This window comes from Achroia grisella, unplaced genomic scaffold (genome assembly GCF_030625045.1).
Source record: "Achroia grisella isolate CSIRO2021 unplaced genomic scaffold, CSIRO_AGI_Agris_v1 utg1173, whole genome shotgun sequence".
NCBI classification, from domain to species: domain Eukaryota; kingdom Metazoa; phylum Arthropoda; class Insecta; order Lepidoptera; family Pyralidae; genus Achroia; species Achroia grisella.
In genome coordinates this window covers 30,137-50,997 of record NW_026712589.1, presented here as the reverse complement: position 1 = coordinate 50,997, position 20,861 = coordinate 30,137, and positions in this window count along the sequence as shown.

Here is a 20,861-nt window from a genome sequence, read left to right as displayed (position 1 = left end):
GTACAAAATACTATAACCAACTATTTCTACTACTACTATAACAATACTATACTTTGTAGTTGTATAAAATATTAAAAAAAAGTGTAACATATTGACGGATTTTTTATACAGATAATTTACTTACTGACGGTCTAGCGATTTAGTCGACCGCTTTATTTTGGATGGTCACGGGTTTGATTCCTCGCTCGATGCAAACATTTTTGTATTAATTAGTATATTTCTTATCAATTGCCTGGATGTTTATGTATATAATGTATGCTTTTATAAAAAAAATTATGAAGTATCTCTATTAGTTGTCTAGTATCCATAACACAAGTTCTGCTTAGCTTGAGACTAGATATGATATCTGATATGATCTAACTGAGAGATGACAATTCACAGCGCTTCTGTATGAATTATCATCCGTTATTATAAAAGTTTAATATATGAAAGGAACTAAAAATATGGTACTATGGGGAGTGGATATTATACACAATGTGTTACTCAATATTAATCAAATGCATTCCTATTAAACGTATAATCGTTCAATATTAGGTTCCTAACACGTAATTTGAATTAAGAACGAATTAATATAATAGAAGAAAAATTCATGGACAATTGTTGTTTCGAACCATAGGTTGGGAACCACTGTCTTAAATGGACAGTACATCAAAATTGCGCTCTATTGTCTACACGCTATCAATATTGACCTTTCATGACCCTTTCATCTCTGAAATAAATAAAAATCTCACATCGTATACCTACAAGACAGTCATACTTATTTTTAAACTTAAATGTTTAGTTATTAATATATTTAAACGGGTTTTATGCACAAACAATTTTATAATAAACTAGCTGTTCCCGCGACTTCGTCCTCATGGAATTAAAAAAAAAAAATTAGAGAAATTTCTAAAATAAAAGTAGCCCAAGTTACTCCTTATTACATCAGATACCTGCCAAAAAAGTCCCGTCACAATCGGTCCAGCCATTTCAGAGATTAGCCGGAACAAACAGACAGACAGACAAAAATTGTAAAAAATGTTATTTCAGTGTATGTATCGTATTTATATTGATATGCATGTAGTAAAAAACGGTTATTGCAATATTACAAACGGACACTCCAATTTTATTTATATGTATAGATAAAAGTTACCTACGTCTCTCGACGTTTCGACTGGATTAGTACTTTGAGTAGCTTATTTTTTTCTCTAAGGTTATCTTTCTATCAAAATTAGTTCTGCGGTTTAGTTGTAAAGGCGTAACAAATGCACACACCTAACAGAACAACTTCCTACTTACTAGACATACCGTTATAAGGATGTATATCACTACATAGTCGTTATATTTTTGTTATTCTTATATATAAACTACACTATTGTAAAATTTCCTTAAAATTGACGACGTCGTTGGTCTAGCGGTATAGCACACCGTTTTACGTCCGATGATCGCGGGTTCGATTCCTCGTACGGCACAAACATTTGTATTCATGAGTATGATTATTTGTATCGGTCTGGGTATTTTCTATGTATAATATGTATGTATTTACGAAAAAAAAATTATCTATGTATTTGTATCAGTTGTCTAGTACCCATAACACAAGCTTTAGCTAGCTTAACTTGGGTCTAGATGACGCTGTGTGAATTGTCCTGAGATTACTATTATTATTATTTAATTAAAATTCATTGTGTCCTTTTTGCTCGAAAGAGTAACAAACATTTATATATATAATCGAGAAAAATTTTGTCTTACTGCTCTTTTGGAGCTTATTTGTAACACTGTTACTACAACATGTTACATATATAACGTTTCATTCATTCTTAATTTAAGAGCTGTGCTCTTGTCGGTGGAGCTCCCGCCACCTTCCACGTTCTTCCACCAGTCCTTTTAGCTGTTGATACGACACGACTCCAACTTTTTCTTTAACTTGTTTGATATAGCTGTGTCTCGGTCTTCCCCTTCCTCTCTTTCCATCTATTTTTCCTTCAATAATGTTGTTAATTAGTTCGTCGTGTCGTATCAAGTGCCCCAACATTTTTCCCCGCCTATTCTCAATAATATCTATGATCTATCTCTTTTCTTTAATCCTCTCAAGCACTTCTTCATTTCTTATTTTATCTTTCCAGCTTCTTTCCATTCTTCTCCAACACCACATTTCAAAGGCTTCCAGTTTGCCTCTTACCTTTTGTGACAATGTCCTCGTCTCACAGGCATACAAGGCTATACTCCAGATGTAGGTCTTGATAAGTTGTTTCCGAGAGGACTTTGATATATTAGCTCTCTAGCTCTAGCTTTTCGCTATAGCTATTCTAATGTTAATGTCCTTAGTATATCTAGAGTCACTGGTAATCAAACTACCTAAATATTTAAATGTGTCTACATTTTCAAATTGTATTTTTTTTAATCTTGTAGTATTTCTGTTATGGGGTTTATGTTTTGCTACTGTCATGTATAACGTAGAGTCTCGAATATTCTGTGAATAGGTATAAATGTTTGTTACTCTTTCACGCAAAAGTTACTGAATGAATTTTGATGATTCTTTACAATAATATAGTTTATGCATCAAAATAATATATGGGCTATATTTTTTATTGAAATTTAACGCGGGTAGTTACTTATAATGAAGCATAACATATCCTTCCGGCGGTAGTTTACAAAAGAATATTCCTTTTTGTTTGGGTTAGTAACTACTTAACATAACATAGAAAGTTACATATATAAGTAAACTGCTTACTGTTATGTTTGTATATAAAGTTTCCTCAAGGGCAGTTTTGGAATTATGTCTTAAACATAATTAAGTTTGAAATTTATAGAACATAATGGCGCCTACATACGACATTAAATTCGGTAATATTATTAGAGCAGAATAGAATAGAATATTACATTAGAACACTTTTGAACCGTCATAGATATTCTTCTTTTAATCTATGGCTCATTCGGAAAACTCTCTCATCATTAGAAGAACAAACAAGAAACTTGCGTTCTTTTTTAAATAATCGTTGTAACTTTACAGTTAGTATGTACCATAGTATATCTGATCCTGTATCATCGCCAGCAAAAAAAATATTTTCATTGTACAGTAGGAGATAACATTAGTACTAAGATACGATGAGACTGCCATTATGATATTAATATAAAAGTCACTAAATAAATGTAAGAATAAAAAAAGAACTTTACATTTTTAAGTCGAAACGTGTGAATACAAAATACCAATTTGTACTAATTTACTAGGGTTAAATAAAAAATCAGTCGTAGTGATTAGAGCAGACCAGTCCCTACAAGTGAATCAAGTATAAGCCAGCTAGTATAGTTGGAGATCCTAATATTTATAGCTTATAGTTAGTTAATGGTAGGTTAGTTAATAATAGAGTGGAACTCCCTAGAAATTGCATGAGAGATCGTCAGGTAGGATAATATATGTATATCATAATTATAATAACAACCCGGATAATTTATACAGCGCCATCTAGTCCCAAGCTAAGCTAACCTTCCTTTGTGTTATGGGTTCTAAATAACTAATATACATACTTAAAAACATTTTTTGTAAATACATTACATAACTAAAATACATATATGTATAATGTACATTAAAAACACCTGGACTAATACAAACATTAATGTATACAAATTCTTGCCCCATGCGGGGAATTGAACCTACCACCAATTAAAGAAAGGCAATACTTAAATATTACAGAAATATATATACATAATATATATTGGAAATACCTAGACTAATACAAAATACAAATTATTATACCATGCGGGGATTCGAACATGCGAACAACGAAAGTAAGGCGGTCTGCTGGTCCGCTACACTACCGAGGCGCTAACAATTTGTCTACACACGAGACGATCTGTACCAGATACCACCCCTATTATGGGATCGTGTGTAGACTCTTCAATATGCAAGTTTAGGTAACTTATGTTATTTATTGGTATTGCCTCAGGTCACGGTTATACGATCACGTCCAAACATATCCAATTAATTCACAATGCATGTTAAGACTAGAGGCCTATTAAGTAATGTTTATTAATATATATATATACACTATATAATATACTATATATATACCATAGACACCCCATGGTGTGTAGCATTTTTAATCTTCGACACTGATTAACGTGTTTTCCGGCTTTTGATGTAGAGCAAATTATCTTGAGTATTTAAATCAATATTAGAAAATAAGCGATGTAATTTCGGCTTTAGCGATATACTAAGTGTACTCCTTTTTTACAAATACTTTATTATATTATATATAAATAATAAATAACCCTTTATTATTAACACAATGTCATCTAGTCCCACGGTATGCAGAAAAAGTGTGTTATGGGTACTAGACAACTAATATATATATTTAGATATTTTTACGGAAACACATACTATATTATGTATGTGTTTCCGTAAAAATATCTAGATCATAGAATGTCCGATAAAAACAACCATACTCATGAATAAAAATATTTGCACCGTGCCTGGAATCGAACCCGCGACCATCGGATGTAAAGCGGTGTGCTAAACCGCTAGACCACCGAGGCTGTCTTTCCATTATCATTTTATTATATTTGTAGCATATTGGTAACTAATTATTTTATTATATAATGGTGTGGTTATGTGTATATATATGTGTCTTTTTTTCGGACTGATGGCCGCAGCTGGCTTTTACAGCTCCACCGAACGATAGGGGGTGAGTGCAGATGGCACTCCATTTGGTTTGGATGGAGGATAGAACGGTGTATGTATGCTGCCAATTTAATTTGTCTATACCTACTGTTTTTAATGCATATTAATCAATAATCAATAATATTTACTAAATAAATAATCTATCCTTTCAAAACCTTATAGTCATTTTTAGCATTAAAAATAGCCAATGTCCTTTCTCATGGTCTGGACTATCCGTGTATTAAATTTCATTTGAATCTGTTCGATTGTTCTGGCGTGAAAGCGCAACAGACAGACAGAGTTACTTTCGCATTTACAATATTAGTTGTTTGCGATCGCAAATAGCCCTTTACTTTATTTAAAAATAAAATTTCAATTTTCAAATTTCGAACGTCAGGCACAGAACATCGATGATATTTTATATACAATTTTGCACTCCTTCTCGAACATTCCGTGGCGTCACTATTAAAATCAACGTACAATACAATCTAAATATTCTTTTTATTTAAATTTAAAACATATCAACCACTGCAATATTCCTCCAGCAAACATTAGTAAGGAAATAAGGAAATTAATAAGGATTTATGCGAATACTTTTAAATGATATGTATTTATTATATAGATATTATGAAATGAAGTCTTTATGGTTCTTGTCATAGTTCTCCCATAATTCAAACAAACATTTATATACACTATTATTGATACATAAATATGTACAAACATACAACATTGACCAAGGAAACAGGCAACAATGGGCGGCCTTATCGCTGAAAAGCGATTTCTCTCAGATATTATGACGACCTCGGTGGTCTAGCGGTCTAGCACACCGCTTTACGTCCGATGGTCGTGGGTTCGATTCCTCTTACGGCACAAACATTAGTATTCATGAGTATGATTGTTTGTATCGGTCGGGGTATTTTCTATGTATAATATGTATATATTTACAAAAAATATCTATGTATTTGTATCAGTTATCTATTACCCATAACACAAGCTTTAGCTAGCTTAACTTTAGGTCTAGATGGCGCTCTGTGAATTGTCCTGAGATTATTATTATTATTATATACAAAGTATATTTTATGTATATTTTCGTATTTAACAAGTCAATCAACAGTTTCGATTAAATGACGGGAAACATTCGTAAAGTTAAATTTGTTTGCAGAACCTCTAACCAACTCAATAGACTAAACATGCGGTATGCCGGCAGTGATAATGTGGACGGAGTTCAATGAATAACTAATGCAAGTGCCACGTACTCTGCTCTCCGTTACATGATAAATTCATTTGCATTCCAGAGCAAAATCGAGCGTAAGCCGACGTAGTCACGTGGCCAATCAAATCACAGTGCGAACTTTATGACCGATAGTAATTGTAATAAGTTAATACAAATGCAGGGTTATAATGAAATTATTTTGGTATTGTGCTAGGTAGGTTATGTAAAAAGTACGATCATCACTTAGTTTTAAGACATCAGCTTGTTTGCCATTTCAATTATGTAAAAAAATATAATTACAATATAAATGACTACAACTTACTTCATATCGAGATTTCATACTTCATTCGAGAGGTCCTTCTCGGCCTTCGATTATCACTTAGAATTAGGCTGCAGCTTGTTTGTCATTGCAATAAAAAAGTTTAGTCAATTATAATATAGTTGACTAAACTACGACTTACTTCGATTAGGACGTCTCGGCCTACGGTTATCACTTAGAATTAGGCCGTCAGCTTGTTTGCCATTTCAATTATGTAAAAAAATATAATTACAATATAAATGACTACAACTTACTTCATATAGGATCTCTCGGCCTTCGATTATCACTTAGAATTAGGTCGTCAGCTTGTTTGCCATTTCAATTATGTAAAAAAATATAATTACAATATAAATGACTACAACTTACTTCATATAGGACCTCTCGGCCTTCGATTATCACTTAGAATTAGGCCGTCAGCTTGTTTGCCATTTCAATTATGTAAAAAAATATAATTACAATATAAATGACTACAACTTACTTCATATAGGACCTCTCGGCCTACGGTTATCACTTAGAATTAGGCCGTCAGCTATATTTGTCATTGCAATAAAAAAGTTTAGTCAATTATAATATAGTTGACTAAACTACGACTTACTTCGATTAGGACGTCTCGGCCTACGGTTATCACTTAGAATTAGGCCGTCAGCTATGTTTGTCATTGCAATAAAAAAGTTTAGTCAATTATAATATATTTGACTAAAATACGACTTACTTCGATTAGGACGTCTCGGCCTACGGTTATCACTTAGAATTAGGCCGTCAGCTTGTTTGTCATTGCAATAAAAAAGTATAGTCAATTATAATATAATTGACTAAACTACGACTTACTTCGACTCGGCCTACGGTTATCACTTAGTTTTCAGCCGTCAACTTGTTTATCATTTTAATGAAGTAAAAAGAAGAAATATAGTAGTACTGACTAATTCATTTTGGACCTTTCGGCATCTTATGCACAGAGTTTTATCACTATCCCTACTTATTTTATGAAATTCTATTAATATTGACCGAGGGAGGCTTTGTAAAAAGTATCGTTATCATTTAGCCAACTCAGTTTTAAACCATTAGCTTGTTTGCAACTGCAATTGGGTAAAAAAAAATATAATGTAAATGATTACAACTTACTTCATTTAGGACCTTTCCGCCTCTTATACAGTCACTGTTTTATCCCTACTGTAGTGAATGAATAAAGAAATATAATATTAAATCTATGTGATTTGTTCAGGGATTATTATAAAGTTAAAATATATATGTAAGTATATATTTTACACATCACGCTTCGACGTATACCCCTATACGTCGAAGCGTGATGTACTTTGCTCAAGCATCAATGAAAAATGTTGCAAAACCGGAGAAAATCTATTCCACTTTTCTATCTAGTGTAAGGCAGACGAAGTTGCGCGTGTTAGTTAGTATACGATGTTTGCCCGGCAGCCATCTAAAATCCCAGTCGATTTGAATTGAAGGATGGTGTAAAACTAAAATATTGTTATTATGCTTGGCTGTAGTCGTTCGGCGCGAATTGTTCTTTAGAAAACTTGAATTGAAAAGCCTTCCAGGCTCAATTTGAATGCAGGAAAACTTTGCAATAGCTTTTATTCCTCGTCGGAAAGTAAATGAATTTACGACTTACGATGAATCGGTTGTTTTTTCTTCTTTCAATACGATGGTGGTTGCTTCACCGAAACTTGTTTAACTTCTACTTGAAGCATTCTATAAACATTAGTCGATAAGGATTGTGTAAGTATATTTATGTACTCCTCAAGTATTTTACAAAAATACTGTGAACGTAACATTACTAAACGGGTCTCCTCATTTTTCTTAACTATCCTGCATACGCACCTTTTTAGAGTACAGTTTTACTGATAAAGACGTGTAAATAATTCATTAATTATGTAATGAATATCTACCAAATAAAATAACAGAAAGACGTAAGAAACCGATAACATTTTAGGCAACCCGTGACCCTAACTTAGGCCCCAACAGTCGTTTCAAAAAAGTCGTTACAATAAAAAAGTAACAAAAATATCCCAATAAAGTTCAAGCTCAGCCTTAATATTTTATTAATTACTATTAATTGTGTTAACTTGAAGATGTGTACAGATTTAGATTAATTACCCTGAAACATCTTTAGAACTCATCTTATTAACTTAAATTAAATATGAGATATCTTCAGGAAAATACGAGCCGCCTACATCTTGTTATGGATGAAAAGGTTATTCTCGAGTTACACTATTATGTACAAGTATCTGCTAAATAAAACCTGAAAATCAGCGCTGTATAGATGCACCTCGTTGAGGTTGTGCTTATATCAGTAACAACAGAGGCTGCTTCTATTGCCAACTTTATATGTTTTTTCTTATTTTGAGTATTCTTTGTTATTTGTTATGTTGGCAATAAAGGTTTATCTATCTAATCTTGTATATCTACCTAATAAAATGTAAATATACAGTCGCAAATGTTAATTAATGACTAAAAAATGATTTTCCCATCTGGGATGATGAGTTGTCTTTTTTTTATAGGTTATTTATCTCGGTATCTCGTTCCCACTATTTAATTCGGGTAACAGACAGACACCGATATTTGTGCGTTTTTATATTAATATATGATTTGTTTACCACATTAATTAACTTCGTACTCCTTTTTACAAAAAAGTTTTAGTTCATATAGGGAAGGAGTGCAGAATGCAAATAATTTTTTAATTATTCATAATAAATACATGAAATCAATAAAAAAACATTACACATACTACCATATATTATTATATACACGCGCATAGAGGTTATAATCTTTGTACATATAGCGAACTTCCTACCAGTTACCCATGAGTGGTGCAGAGAAACACAAGTGCAATGTTGGCAGTGCACTAATATAACTGAGTCATAAAAATATATAACGCAAGTAATGTATAAATTTCTATACATACATACATATATATTTAATAATATGATAATGAACATTATCATTACCATCCAAGTGTAGTGCCCAACTCCTGCTTTTCTTGTGGAAGATTGCACGCGCCTACCTGTAACCCTGACTAAACCCTGAAAGCTGAATAGAGGGAACACCTTAGGATTATGAGCCGGTAAGAGTCCGGCTGCACCCGTCCACTTCCCCGGACTGGACGGGTCTCCATTAGAATTTTCCCCAAGTCAAAAAGGTCAACCCGTACAAGTTAAATTAACGAGTTATATTTATTTATTTTTTATTTATTATTTAATGCACAATAAAACTTGTACAAAGGCGAGGTTAATGCCATATGGCATTCTCCACCAGCTAACCTTTAGGTATACAGAAAGCGTTGTGGGGCAGTTATGTCAAAAAACAAATATATCCAGCATGTTTGGAAATTTATTATTAAAATATTTCATTTATATAAAGAATAGAAAGAAATATTTACCTGTATATACATTTTCAAAATTATATTTACATAGGTATATTTACACACATTCATTCACATGTACGTATTTATAATTCTGAGTATTCTACTAAATTCACAGATAAGGTTATATAATATATATATATACATACAAGTTTTTTTTTATTATCTATAATAATATAATAGTTAGTTAATAGAACAGGATAACTTTATTGTCAAAATAAAGTTTGGTACAAAAGCTAAATATGCTTCGCAGAGGAGTCTGAGAAATTTTAAGCAAATAATTAATATTAATATGTGTATATAAGAAATAAGTATTAAAATAATAATTCTGTATGTTTCTTAGAACATTATACATGGCCATCTTGATAATAAAATTCTCATCGCAACAGAACAGTGTCAGTATTTATACGAAAGCAAAGCACAGAATTCTGGGTCATAACTAGGATGACCAAATTTTCGGGATTGAACTGACAAATAAGCGGGACGGGAAAAATATTGATATCGAAGTCAAATTAAAACCAATTTATTATAATACTGACTTTGCCCGCGGTTTCACTCGCGTTAAATTTTAACATATAAAAAAATATAGTCTATGTGTTATTCTGATGTATAAGCTATATTACTGTAAAGTTTCATCAAAATCCGTTCAGTAGGTTTTGTGTAAAGAGTAACAAACATCCATACTCAAAAACTTTCACGTTTATAATATTATATTAGTATTAAGATGATGGACACTTCACAGTTCGGCACACGATCTCAGTTGAGAAGAAGAAATCTGGTACATAGTTTTATAAATTCTGTATTGCAGTTTTAAAAACATAATTGCTATAATTATAAGAAACATATTTAGAAAAGGAGCATTTATCCCTAAAAGAGATCTCTTACAGTCAAACCAACATGGGCTGATACACAGTGCAAATATAATTAAAAAAAAAGATAGTTTTTAATATATTTTAACACTTTTGGACCTAGTTATATGCTTCTACCGCGAAGAGCAATAAATATAATACTATATAAAAAATATAAATAAATATACTTAAAAAATTATATGAATTGGCATCCAGCTAGTCTTTACAACGGGAGAATGGAACACAGGTGTCTAGAATCGGAACATTCCAACTAAATCCAAATAGTTGGCAACCCTAATCATAACACCCCAGATTGTCAAAGCTTTGCGGACATAATCGTCCCTGAAAATGTCACGGCACACACTGGCCCAGCTATAAAACACAGATGTGACCTAAAACTTTATATAAAGAAAGTATTACATGTTTATTTGTTACGTACGATGTATTCTTTTGTGTTTTTTATTTACATGTATCTATTCTATCACAGTGGTGTAGTGATATGCCACCATGAATAAGACTCTAATGATCGTCGGTTCAAATATAGCCGACACCAAGAACATAACAATAATAATAATAAGATAATAATAATAAACTCAGGACAATTTAAACATCGCCATCTAATCCCAAGTTAAGCTAACTAAAGTTTGTGTTATGGGTACTAGATAATTGATACAAATACAAGATATATACATACATTTTTTTCACAACGAAACAAACTCATATTCATTAATACAAAAATTTGTCCGTGCGAGGAATCGAACCCCCGACCATCAGAAGTAAGGCGGTGTACAAATCCGCTAGACCACCGAGACCGTCGGATAATAATAATAGCGTCTCCTACCGACTCTATTTGTCTCTTCAACTCACCCAGAAATCCAGCGCCTTGTGTGATGGTAAATATTTCCGTACCTTGTACCATTAGTAAATATTTTTTTTATAAACTTTAATAACGAAATTCACATGATTATAATTAAATAAACTAAATAGCATGTTGGTATATCTTCATAACTGTAATCCCAGATGCGATGAGACAGTTGTGGACGTTGCAGTAACTATAACACTTGACGTGGTGCTGAATGGTGATGACTTGACCCGACCAGCAAAAAAATAACGCTGACAAAAACCCAAATATTTATATCCATTGTGGATGGGAGAAATCTGCAGCGTTATTTAAAATATTTAAATAATGTAAACCTCTAATACAATATATTTGCCTTGGCAGATATTTCAAAATCGTCTGTATGAGTATCTGTTAAACAAACTAATCGCATCCAAATCCATCCATTCCTTTATCAAGTATTAGAATAACAAACATAGGTTCTGAATCATTATAAACTGTAAACACAAAATCATTACATAATTATTGCAGTTATTAATAAAAAGGATGTATTTCCATAATCTCTCGTACTTACTTACTTACTTCCATAATCCCTCGTACGTACTACAAGGATTTGTAGCCCGAGGAAAACCCATTGGAGCATCGAGGCCGTCAATCTAAGATCACGCATCTACTATGCAACAGGATGCCAGAAGCAGTTGCTCAGATTATTACCACTTTAATTAAAACGTCTGAAACAGTTGCATTGTAACAGTTTACTATAGCAGAATTAGCCTGTTATCCGAGATAATTGGAGGCTTAGATTGTACAAAATTAAAAAGAAAACAGGTGGTGATTCGACATACTTCTATTTAAATAGGAAAGGATATTGTAGAATTAGCAAGTGAAAAAAAAATTAGCTCATGTTTATTGTAATGTTACTGCTTTATGCTACTGCTAGGATGGGGCGATTTTGGTAAACTAAAAGATGTTTTTAAATCTAAGATCCCGCAAACATTGAAAACAAGACTTTACAACCAATGCGTTCTACCAGTAATAACATACGCTTGCGAAACGTAGACGCTAACCCCCGAAAGGGTCAACAAGCTGCAAGTCACCCAAAGAGCAATGGAGCGATCTATACTCGGTATCTCCCTTCGAGACAGATTGCGATTGAACACTGAGATCAGAAGGCGCACTGGAGTTACCGACATCATCCAAAGAATAGCGCAACTAAAGTGGCGTTGGGCTGGTCATGTATGTCGAAATAATGACGACAGATGGACATACAAATCCTTAATGTGGCGACCTAGGATGGGAAGCAGAAGCGTAGGCAGACCAACCGCACGATGGTCTGATGACATCAGGAAGATGGCAGGGCCGACCTGGACAAGATGCGCCACAGATAGAACTAAGTGGAAAACTACGCAAGAGGCATACGTCCAGCAGTGGACTACTTTATGTTGAAAGAGAAAGAGAGAGAGACTGCTTTATGAAATTCTCGCTACGGATGCATTTTTTTATTCTACGATGGTGATAAGCCTACGGCCTATTTAAGGTAAACGGATATCATTACCATTAAATTGCTTAACCTTACAAATCTTTGAATTTCTCGGCTTATTCTATATTATTACACGCACATATTATACATATAAATATTCCTTTTAAATCACACTATCTATTGCTGAAAACTGCATTAAAATTCGTTGCGTTATTTGAAATACAAGATAACAGACAGCGGCGGCAATTTTATTTTATTGTGTGAAAGATGATATTTATACAAACAAAATAATTACAGATATGACGGCTGATAGGATCATTGGAAGAAGAGAACATACTGCAACGACCCCAGATAATGGGATAAAGGCAAGGCAATTATGAAATACTAGCCGTTGCCTGCGACTTCGTCTGCGTTTCCGTCGTTTTTAGTTAAATAAGTAGCCATGTCCTTTCTCACGGTTCAGTGGTTTTTATGTGTTATCCTAACATTTCCCTTCACTGCTCAGCTTCTATTGACCGTAGCATGATGAAAAATAACCTGCCTAGGAGTATGAAGAATAATGTACCAAGCTTCGCTAAAATCTGTAGAGTCGTTTTTGTTTCTAAAATGAGCATGCAGACAGACAGACAAAAATTTTACTGATTGCACTTTTGGCATCAGTATCGATCTCTAATCACCCCCTGATAGCAATTTTGGAAATATATTTCATGTACAGAATTGACCTCTCTACAGATTTATTATAAGTATAGAATAAATAAAATAATAATAATATGTTAAATAAAATAATAACAATAAATAAAATGTCATTCAATTTAGTTAATACTATAGAGCTATTCTCTAAGCATCACTTACGAATTCGAAAGCGGAAACTGGAAATTAGACATTGGTATTCAGTAAAACTCGATAGCAATTGCAGTGCCACACGATCGAGAGCGGAATGGAGGTGAAACAGACACTGGAGTTTTTAGGCAATATAGAAATATAGGCAAATTCATAATTATCTAAATGTCAATTTGAATTCTGTAAGGAGACAATAAAGAATTTTCATTTCATTTCAACTTTATATTTGCAAATGGATACAAGTTCCTTGAGTGAAGCGATGAGTCAAATGAGTTGATAATACTGTTACAAGATACCAACGCAATATTTTTAATATCAATCGATGGAATGTAGTTTCTCGGTCATATCTAACACGGACCGGCATACCGAGTAACGTCTTAGTTACTAACTTCTGTACAAGTTATCTGTTCCATACATAGCACGTACTCGACTACTACTACACTGATATATCTATGGCCATTGCAATTAATTTCATATGCTCTGAATTCTAGAGTTGCAATTCGTTAGGATATTATATTAAATTTTTAAAAATGTTCCACTTCTCTAAATCTGTAGATATAATTAAAATTGGAGTGTCTGTTTGTAATATTTAAATAACCGTTTTTACTACATGCATATGAATATAAATACGGTACATACACCAAAATATCATTTTTTACAATTTTTGTCTGTCTGTTTGTTCCGGCAAATCTTTGAAATGATTAGACCAATTTGACGGGATTTATTTTGGCAGGTTGCTGATGTAATGAGGAGTAACTTAGACTACTTTTATTTTAGAAAAATAAAGTTAAATTCCACGCGGACGAAGTAGCGGATAATGCTAGTCGAATATGTAATCCTAACCTCAATGTTTAGGTCACAACGACATGAGCTATAGTTGGAGGTAACTAACATTGTGATACGAGAATTTTATATACAAGATTTATTGTTATCGATTGTAGTACATACCTACAGGTCACTCAAATAGATAATATTAGTTATATTCACAGAATGGATACCATCAAATTAAGCGAGAACTTTACGAGATCACGGTAATACAATCAAGATGAAAGCCTGGCTGTCAGATATGACGGCCGTACTCAACACGAGGGGCGGGCCCTCGTAGAAGCCTGTGGTAACACGCGAAAAAAGGTACACCCTATATAAACATCAATTACAGCGCTTGCCTTGTAAATTGCTTACCGTCAAGTTTGTAATACGGTAATTCTTATTTCACAATTTCTCTTTAGCTGTGTATAATACATGATAAGAATAAAATAATCTAGGATATGTATTATTTTCATGTAATTAAATTGAAAATCCTGATAGCTAAGACGTCTCTACTCAACACGAGTGATGGAAGTTCGTAGAGAAGTCTGCAGTAACATTGCAAAAAAGGTAATACATGATAAGAATAAAATAATCTAAGGTATGTATTATTTTCATATTATTGTAAAATGTAATTAAATTGAGAATCCTGACAGATAAGACGTCTTTACTCAATACGAGTGATGGAAGCTCGTAGAGAAGTCTGCGGTAACATTGCAAAAAAGGTACTAAATGATAAGAATAAAATAATCTACGGTATGTATTATTTTCATATTATTGTAAAATGTAATTAAATTGATAATCCTGACAGATAAGACGTCTTTACTCAATACGAGTTATGGAAGCTCGTAGAGAAGTCTGCGGTAACATTGCAAAAAAGGTACTAAATGATAAGAATAAAATAATCTACGGTATGTATTATTTTCATATTATTGTAAAATGTAATTAAATTGATAATCCTGACAGATAAGACGTCTTTACTCAATACGAGTTATGGAAGCTCGTAGAGAAGTCTGCGGTAACATTGCAAAAAAGGTACTAAATGATAAGAATAAAATAATCTACGGTATGTATTATTTTCATATTATTGTAAAATGTAATTAAATTGATAATCCTGACAGATAAGACGTCTTTACTCAATACGAGTTATGGAAGCTCGTAGAGAAGTCTGCGGTAACATTGCAAAAAAGGTACTAAATGATAAGAATAAAATAATCTACGGTATGTATTATTTTCATATTATTGTAAAATGTAATTAAATTGATAATCCTGACAGATAAGACGTCTTTACTCAATACGAGTTATGGAAGCTCGTAGAGAAGTCTGCGGTAACATTGTAAAAAAGGTACTAAATGATAAGAATAAAATAATCTACGGTATGTATTATTTTCATATTATTGTAAAATGTAATTAAATTGATAATCCTGACAGATAAGACGTCTTTACTCAATACGAGTTATGGAAGCTCGTAGAGAAGTCTGCGGTAACATTGCAAAAAAGGTACTAAATGATAAGAATAAAATAATCTACGGTATGTATTATTTTCATATTATTGTAAAATGTAATTAAATTGATAATCCTGACAGATAAGACGTCTTTACTCAATACGAGTTATGGAAGCTCGTAGAGAAGTCTGCGGTAACATTGCAAAAAAGGTACTAAATGATAAGAATAAAATAATCTACGGTATGTATTATTTTCATATTATTGTAAAATGTAATTAAATTGATAATCCTGACAGATAAGACGTCTTTACTCAATACGAGTTATGGAAGCTCGTAGAGAAGTCTGCGGTAACATTGCAAAAAAGGTACTAAATGATAAGAATAAAATAATCTACGGTATGTATTATTTTCATATTATTGTAAAATGTAATTAAATTGATAATCCTGACAGATAAGACGTCTTTACTCAATACGAGTTATGGAAGCTCGTAGAGAAGTCTGCGGTAACATTGTAAAAAAGGTACTAAATGATAAGAATAAAATAATCTACGATATGTATTATTTTCATGTATAATTAAATTGAAAAGCCTGTTAGATAAACCGTCTGTACTCAATAAGAGTGGTGGAAGCTCGTAAAGAAGCCTGCGGTAACATTGTAAGAAAAGGTAATACATGATAGGAATAAACTAATCTTTGATATGTATTATTTTTCATATATGATGTATTATTTTTATATAATTAAACGGAATCTTACTAAAATTATAAACGCCAAAGTTTGAGAGTATGGATGGATGTTTGTTACTCTTTCACGCGAAAACTACTTAACGGATATGAATGAAACTTTAAAGTAATGTAGCTTATATAGTATTATATAATAATAAGCGGTAATTTTTAAAGATATTATGTAAATTGGACGAAATATATTAATAAATGTCGAGTAAGTGTAATGCAGACGAAATTGCGCTGGTCAGCTAGTATTCCAAAAAGGTATAAATATTTATATATTATTGATGAAAATAACTTTTGGTTGATCAGAAAAATATACCAGATACGATCACGTATTCCAGTGAATCGCTATATAGTTAGGAATATTCCAGTGGAATACAGGGAAACATCAATAAAGAGGAACACAAGATCGAGTGGAGGTTACTATCTAAACTGGAGACCGATTTAACGGCATTGTATTGTCCACGGTTGCAGTGAATACACTAATACAAGGCGGGTTTCGTGCAGTTATAGCTGATGGCTGATAGGTCCGATCAAATAACAGGTTAGCTGCAAAATTTAACAAAGTCAATAGCTATTACAAATAAGGAAGTAACAACAGCTCTTGACTTTGATAAATTTGTTAAATAATAACACAAATTTGTATCGACCTGGGTGTTTTATGTGTATAATATATATGTATTTACGAAACAAAAACTAGATCTATGTGTTTGTATCAGTTAGCCAGCTTAACTTGGGACTAGATGGTGCTGTGTGAATTGGTCTGATATTATTAATATTATATTTTTTTATTTTATTTATAAATTTTCTTATCAACTTACATATAACGTTGCCAGTATTAAATAACAGATGAGGGTATATATATAAATCCTCTTCTGTTATTATGTATCTTAGACCATAATTTATGTACACTTCTTAGAAATGAAACGATAATGTTCCGTTTCACCGTTTTAATTCCCAAAATCTGAAGTATAATAATAATCTACGACTTGCCTAAATACTATTTTTGGAACAAGCTTAAATACTCTGTTTATCAAGATCAGTTTACCCCGATTACTGAAATAGAGAATTTTCGTATATTGATCAATTTATGATACTATACTTAAGCATCAATTTTCATATAATTACTACTAAAATAAAGGGCTTCAGAATAGTTTAGCTTTTAGTTTGTATAAAATCTACCTATAATTAGAATATCTTACCAATATTATAAATGCCAAAATTTGTGGCTATGGATGATAGATACATTGGATATATAGGAATTACCCGTAAACAATAGTTGTTCATGCACAGAGTTTTCATTTAATGTTACACTTAGACACTTATATAAGAAAACTTTGTAAATAAACTGGCTTCAGAGAAAAATAATTGAGCTTCTTACCAGTTCTTCTCAATTGAATCTGTATACTGAACTGGACCGTAGGGAAACACTTTTTGACATTCATAGGTGGCTAAAATGTCCTACATGAATAAATGATTTTTGAATTTGAATTTGATTGATGGATATTTATTACTCGTTTAAACAAAAACTATAAAATGGATTTTGATGAAATATAGCTGATACGTTATAATAACATATAGACTACAACTTAGAAATATATTATGTAAATTGGGAGAAATATTATGATATGAATATCAACCATGTGTAATGAAGACCAAGTATCGCGTGTTAGCTAAAACAATAATATTATTAAATTTTCGTTTTTGTTTTAAGTTTTTATTATAAATATCAAGATATTTTAATCTGACAGTTTCGCTCAATTTTTTTTTTTATTTATTTTGGTACAAACAGTCATTACAGTTATAATTACAAGTATATATATATACATATACATAGTTGATAGACAACGAGTATTATAAACAGACGATACAGTAATATGAAATATAACAAAACAATTATAACATAGACAGTAAAGAAAACATAACTGTTAATTACTAAGCAAACAAAGAATACTTAAGTACAGTATACGGAAAATAATTAGTATTATTATTGTGTTATATTAGAGACAATTCAATTTTTATATTACTTCCCTTTTGAAGGTATGCAATGAATTTGAAAAAATATTAATTTATAATATTAATTTTCCTGTAAATAAATAATGCACCGTCAAATTTTTATAAGTGGTTCGTAAATTTCAGTCCGAACGTAATGCGGTGACACGCTGATTCCCAAGAGAACATGTCACTCAAGTGAATAAAGTATCTTGATTATACTTTTTGCTCGCATTTAATTATGAATCTCTACATAATGTGCTCATTAATCATAGAGAGTGGGGCAGTAACTTAGACTTTAGACTAGCCAACAAGGGGACGCTGACACAAATATTATTACAATGATATTAAATTGTTTGAAGGTGGGACGTCATTAATTTACTGAGATTGCATTGAATTTTTCTTTCTAATTCCGTTATATATTTTTACTGCTGCTGTAAGTAAAGACAGACAGACAGACAGACAGCGAAAGCGGCTGTTTTATACTATGTAGTACTTTGCAGGATGAGAGATATGGCATCTCTTTTATTGAGGGGTTTAGGATATCGCCAGTTGCGTTTTTTTATTAATGATAATGAAATAATGCACCCGCATGCGTTAGTGGTTTACCTGGCGGGGCACCAGTGAAGGATGATAGGATGAGCATGAAGTTAGGTCAGTTTCATCGTGACAAATTCACAGTTTATCGCGTGTAGGTCAACCTGACATGGTACATTGCTAGCAATGGTGTTGTCATTTCGCATTACAATATTATATTATCTGTGGCATTACTAACAATCCCCTGGCCCCCTTGTAATATACGTTAGGCTTATAGAATTACGACCTATACAGATATATTGTGCTCGCACTTTTTTCATTTTTTTTTTTAATATTATAAATTATAAAAAATATACCATTCCTCTATATAATATTAGATTATCAAACTAGGCTTCACAAGGCTGTATATTCGTGTATTATACGTATAAACCTCCCCTTCGATCGATCCCCCGTCCAATTCAAACGGGGATCGATATTACGACGGCCGAGGTTCGCACCCTTAGTGGTGCCCTCAGACTAAAGTCGTATCTGTCAGGCGGGAGTTGGCCTTCAGCCGCTCCATATGTCCGAGTGCCATCTGCACTCGCCCCCTATCGTCCAGTGAAGCTGTAAAGGCCAGCTGCGGCCAACAGCATTAGAGTAGTCCGAAAAAAAAACGTATAAACCAATTGTACGAAATTCGCAAAAAGAAAATTGATAAACTATATTGCTACTCCGTCAACCTCTCCGACTCCTAACCTCTCCTTCCTCCTCCTCCTATTACTTATAAGCCATAATTGATAGTTTTGCCAAATATTAGGTATTAAATCCATCGGCAAAAACAGCTCAGGTGGCCTTTGGATATACTCTGTTCCGCTTGCTTTCGACAATGGCCAACACTTGTCTAGTTACACAATCTTAATTTCGGCGCATCACGTGTCCACACCAACGCAAACGATTTTCTCATATTTATTACTGTATTTCATATACTCTAAATGTCGCTCGAATATATTCGTGGCGGACTTTGTCAAGGATATTATTATATCACTATTTATAGATGAAAAAAGTGTAATATATAACTCAGAGCAATCATTACCCAAATATGAGCACATCAGAACACAATTGTATTCATGCGAGTGAGTACTCTAGGGGATCGGATATTTTAGTATCATCAGCCCAACGTCAATATTGAATGACGTTGATCGTAAATCATTAACGTTCCATTTATGATCGTATAATTAATTGGCGTAGTAACAATGCTTCAATAATTAATATCCATCCATTGGCGTCCTCTATTGGTAATTATTTTCACCGCACCAACTTAAATCGTTTTGAAGTCGATGAGTAAAGTTTTAACTTAATATAATTACCGAGGTAGACGTCGACGGCCTATGTAGGTCCTTCTATCTTGCCTATTTCTAACACCAGGCAACTTGTATATGCAGTGTAAGAATTCATAATGTGTATTGTTACATTATGAATTCTTACATTGCGCAATGTAATGAAAACTGTGAAATTAGTAGTAGTGTAAGATTTATATAATTGTATATGCATATTGGTAAACCTAATCCTCCAAATAAAGATGGGTGACACTGCAAGTTGTCAACTCACCCGGCCGGCCAGCGGTGGTTCTGGGCCAGACGGATAAGGTCTGCCTCGGTGTCACTGTTAGGCAAATTGTAACATCTCGGCTGGAGTTGTACAAAAGTGGAAATTAAATAAATATTATAATATTAAAGTAAATTAAAAAAGGCACGGACGAATATGTCTGTGGAAAAATGTATTTAAATAAAAAAAAAAACACTAGGCAACTTAGAGTGGG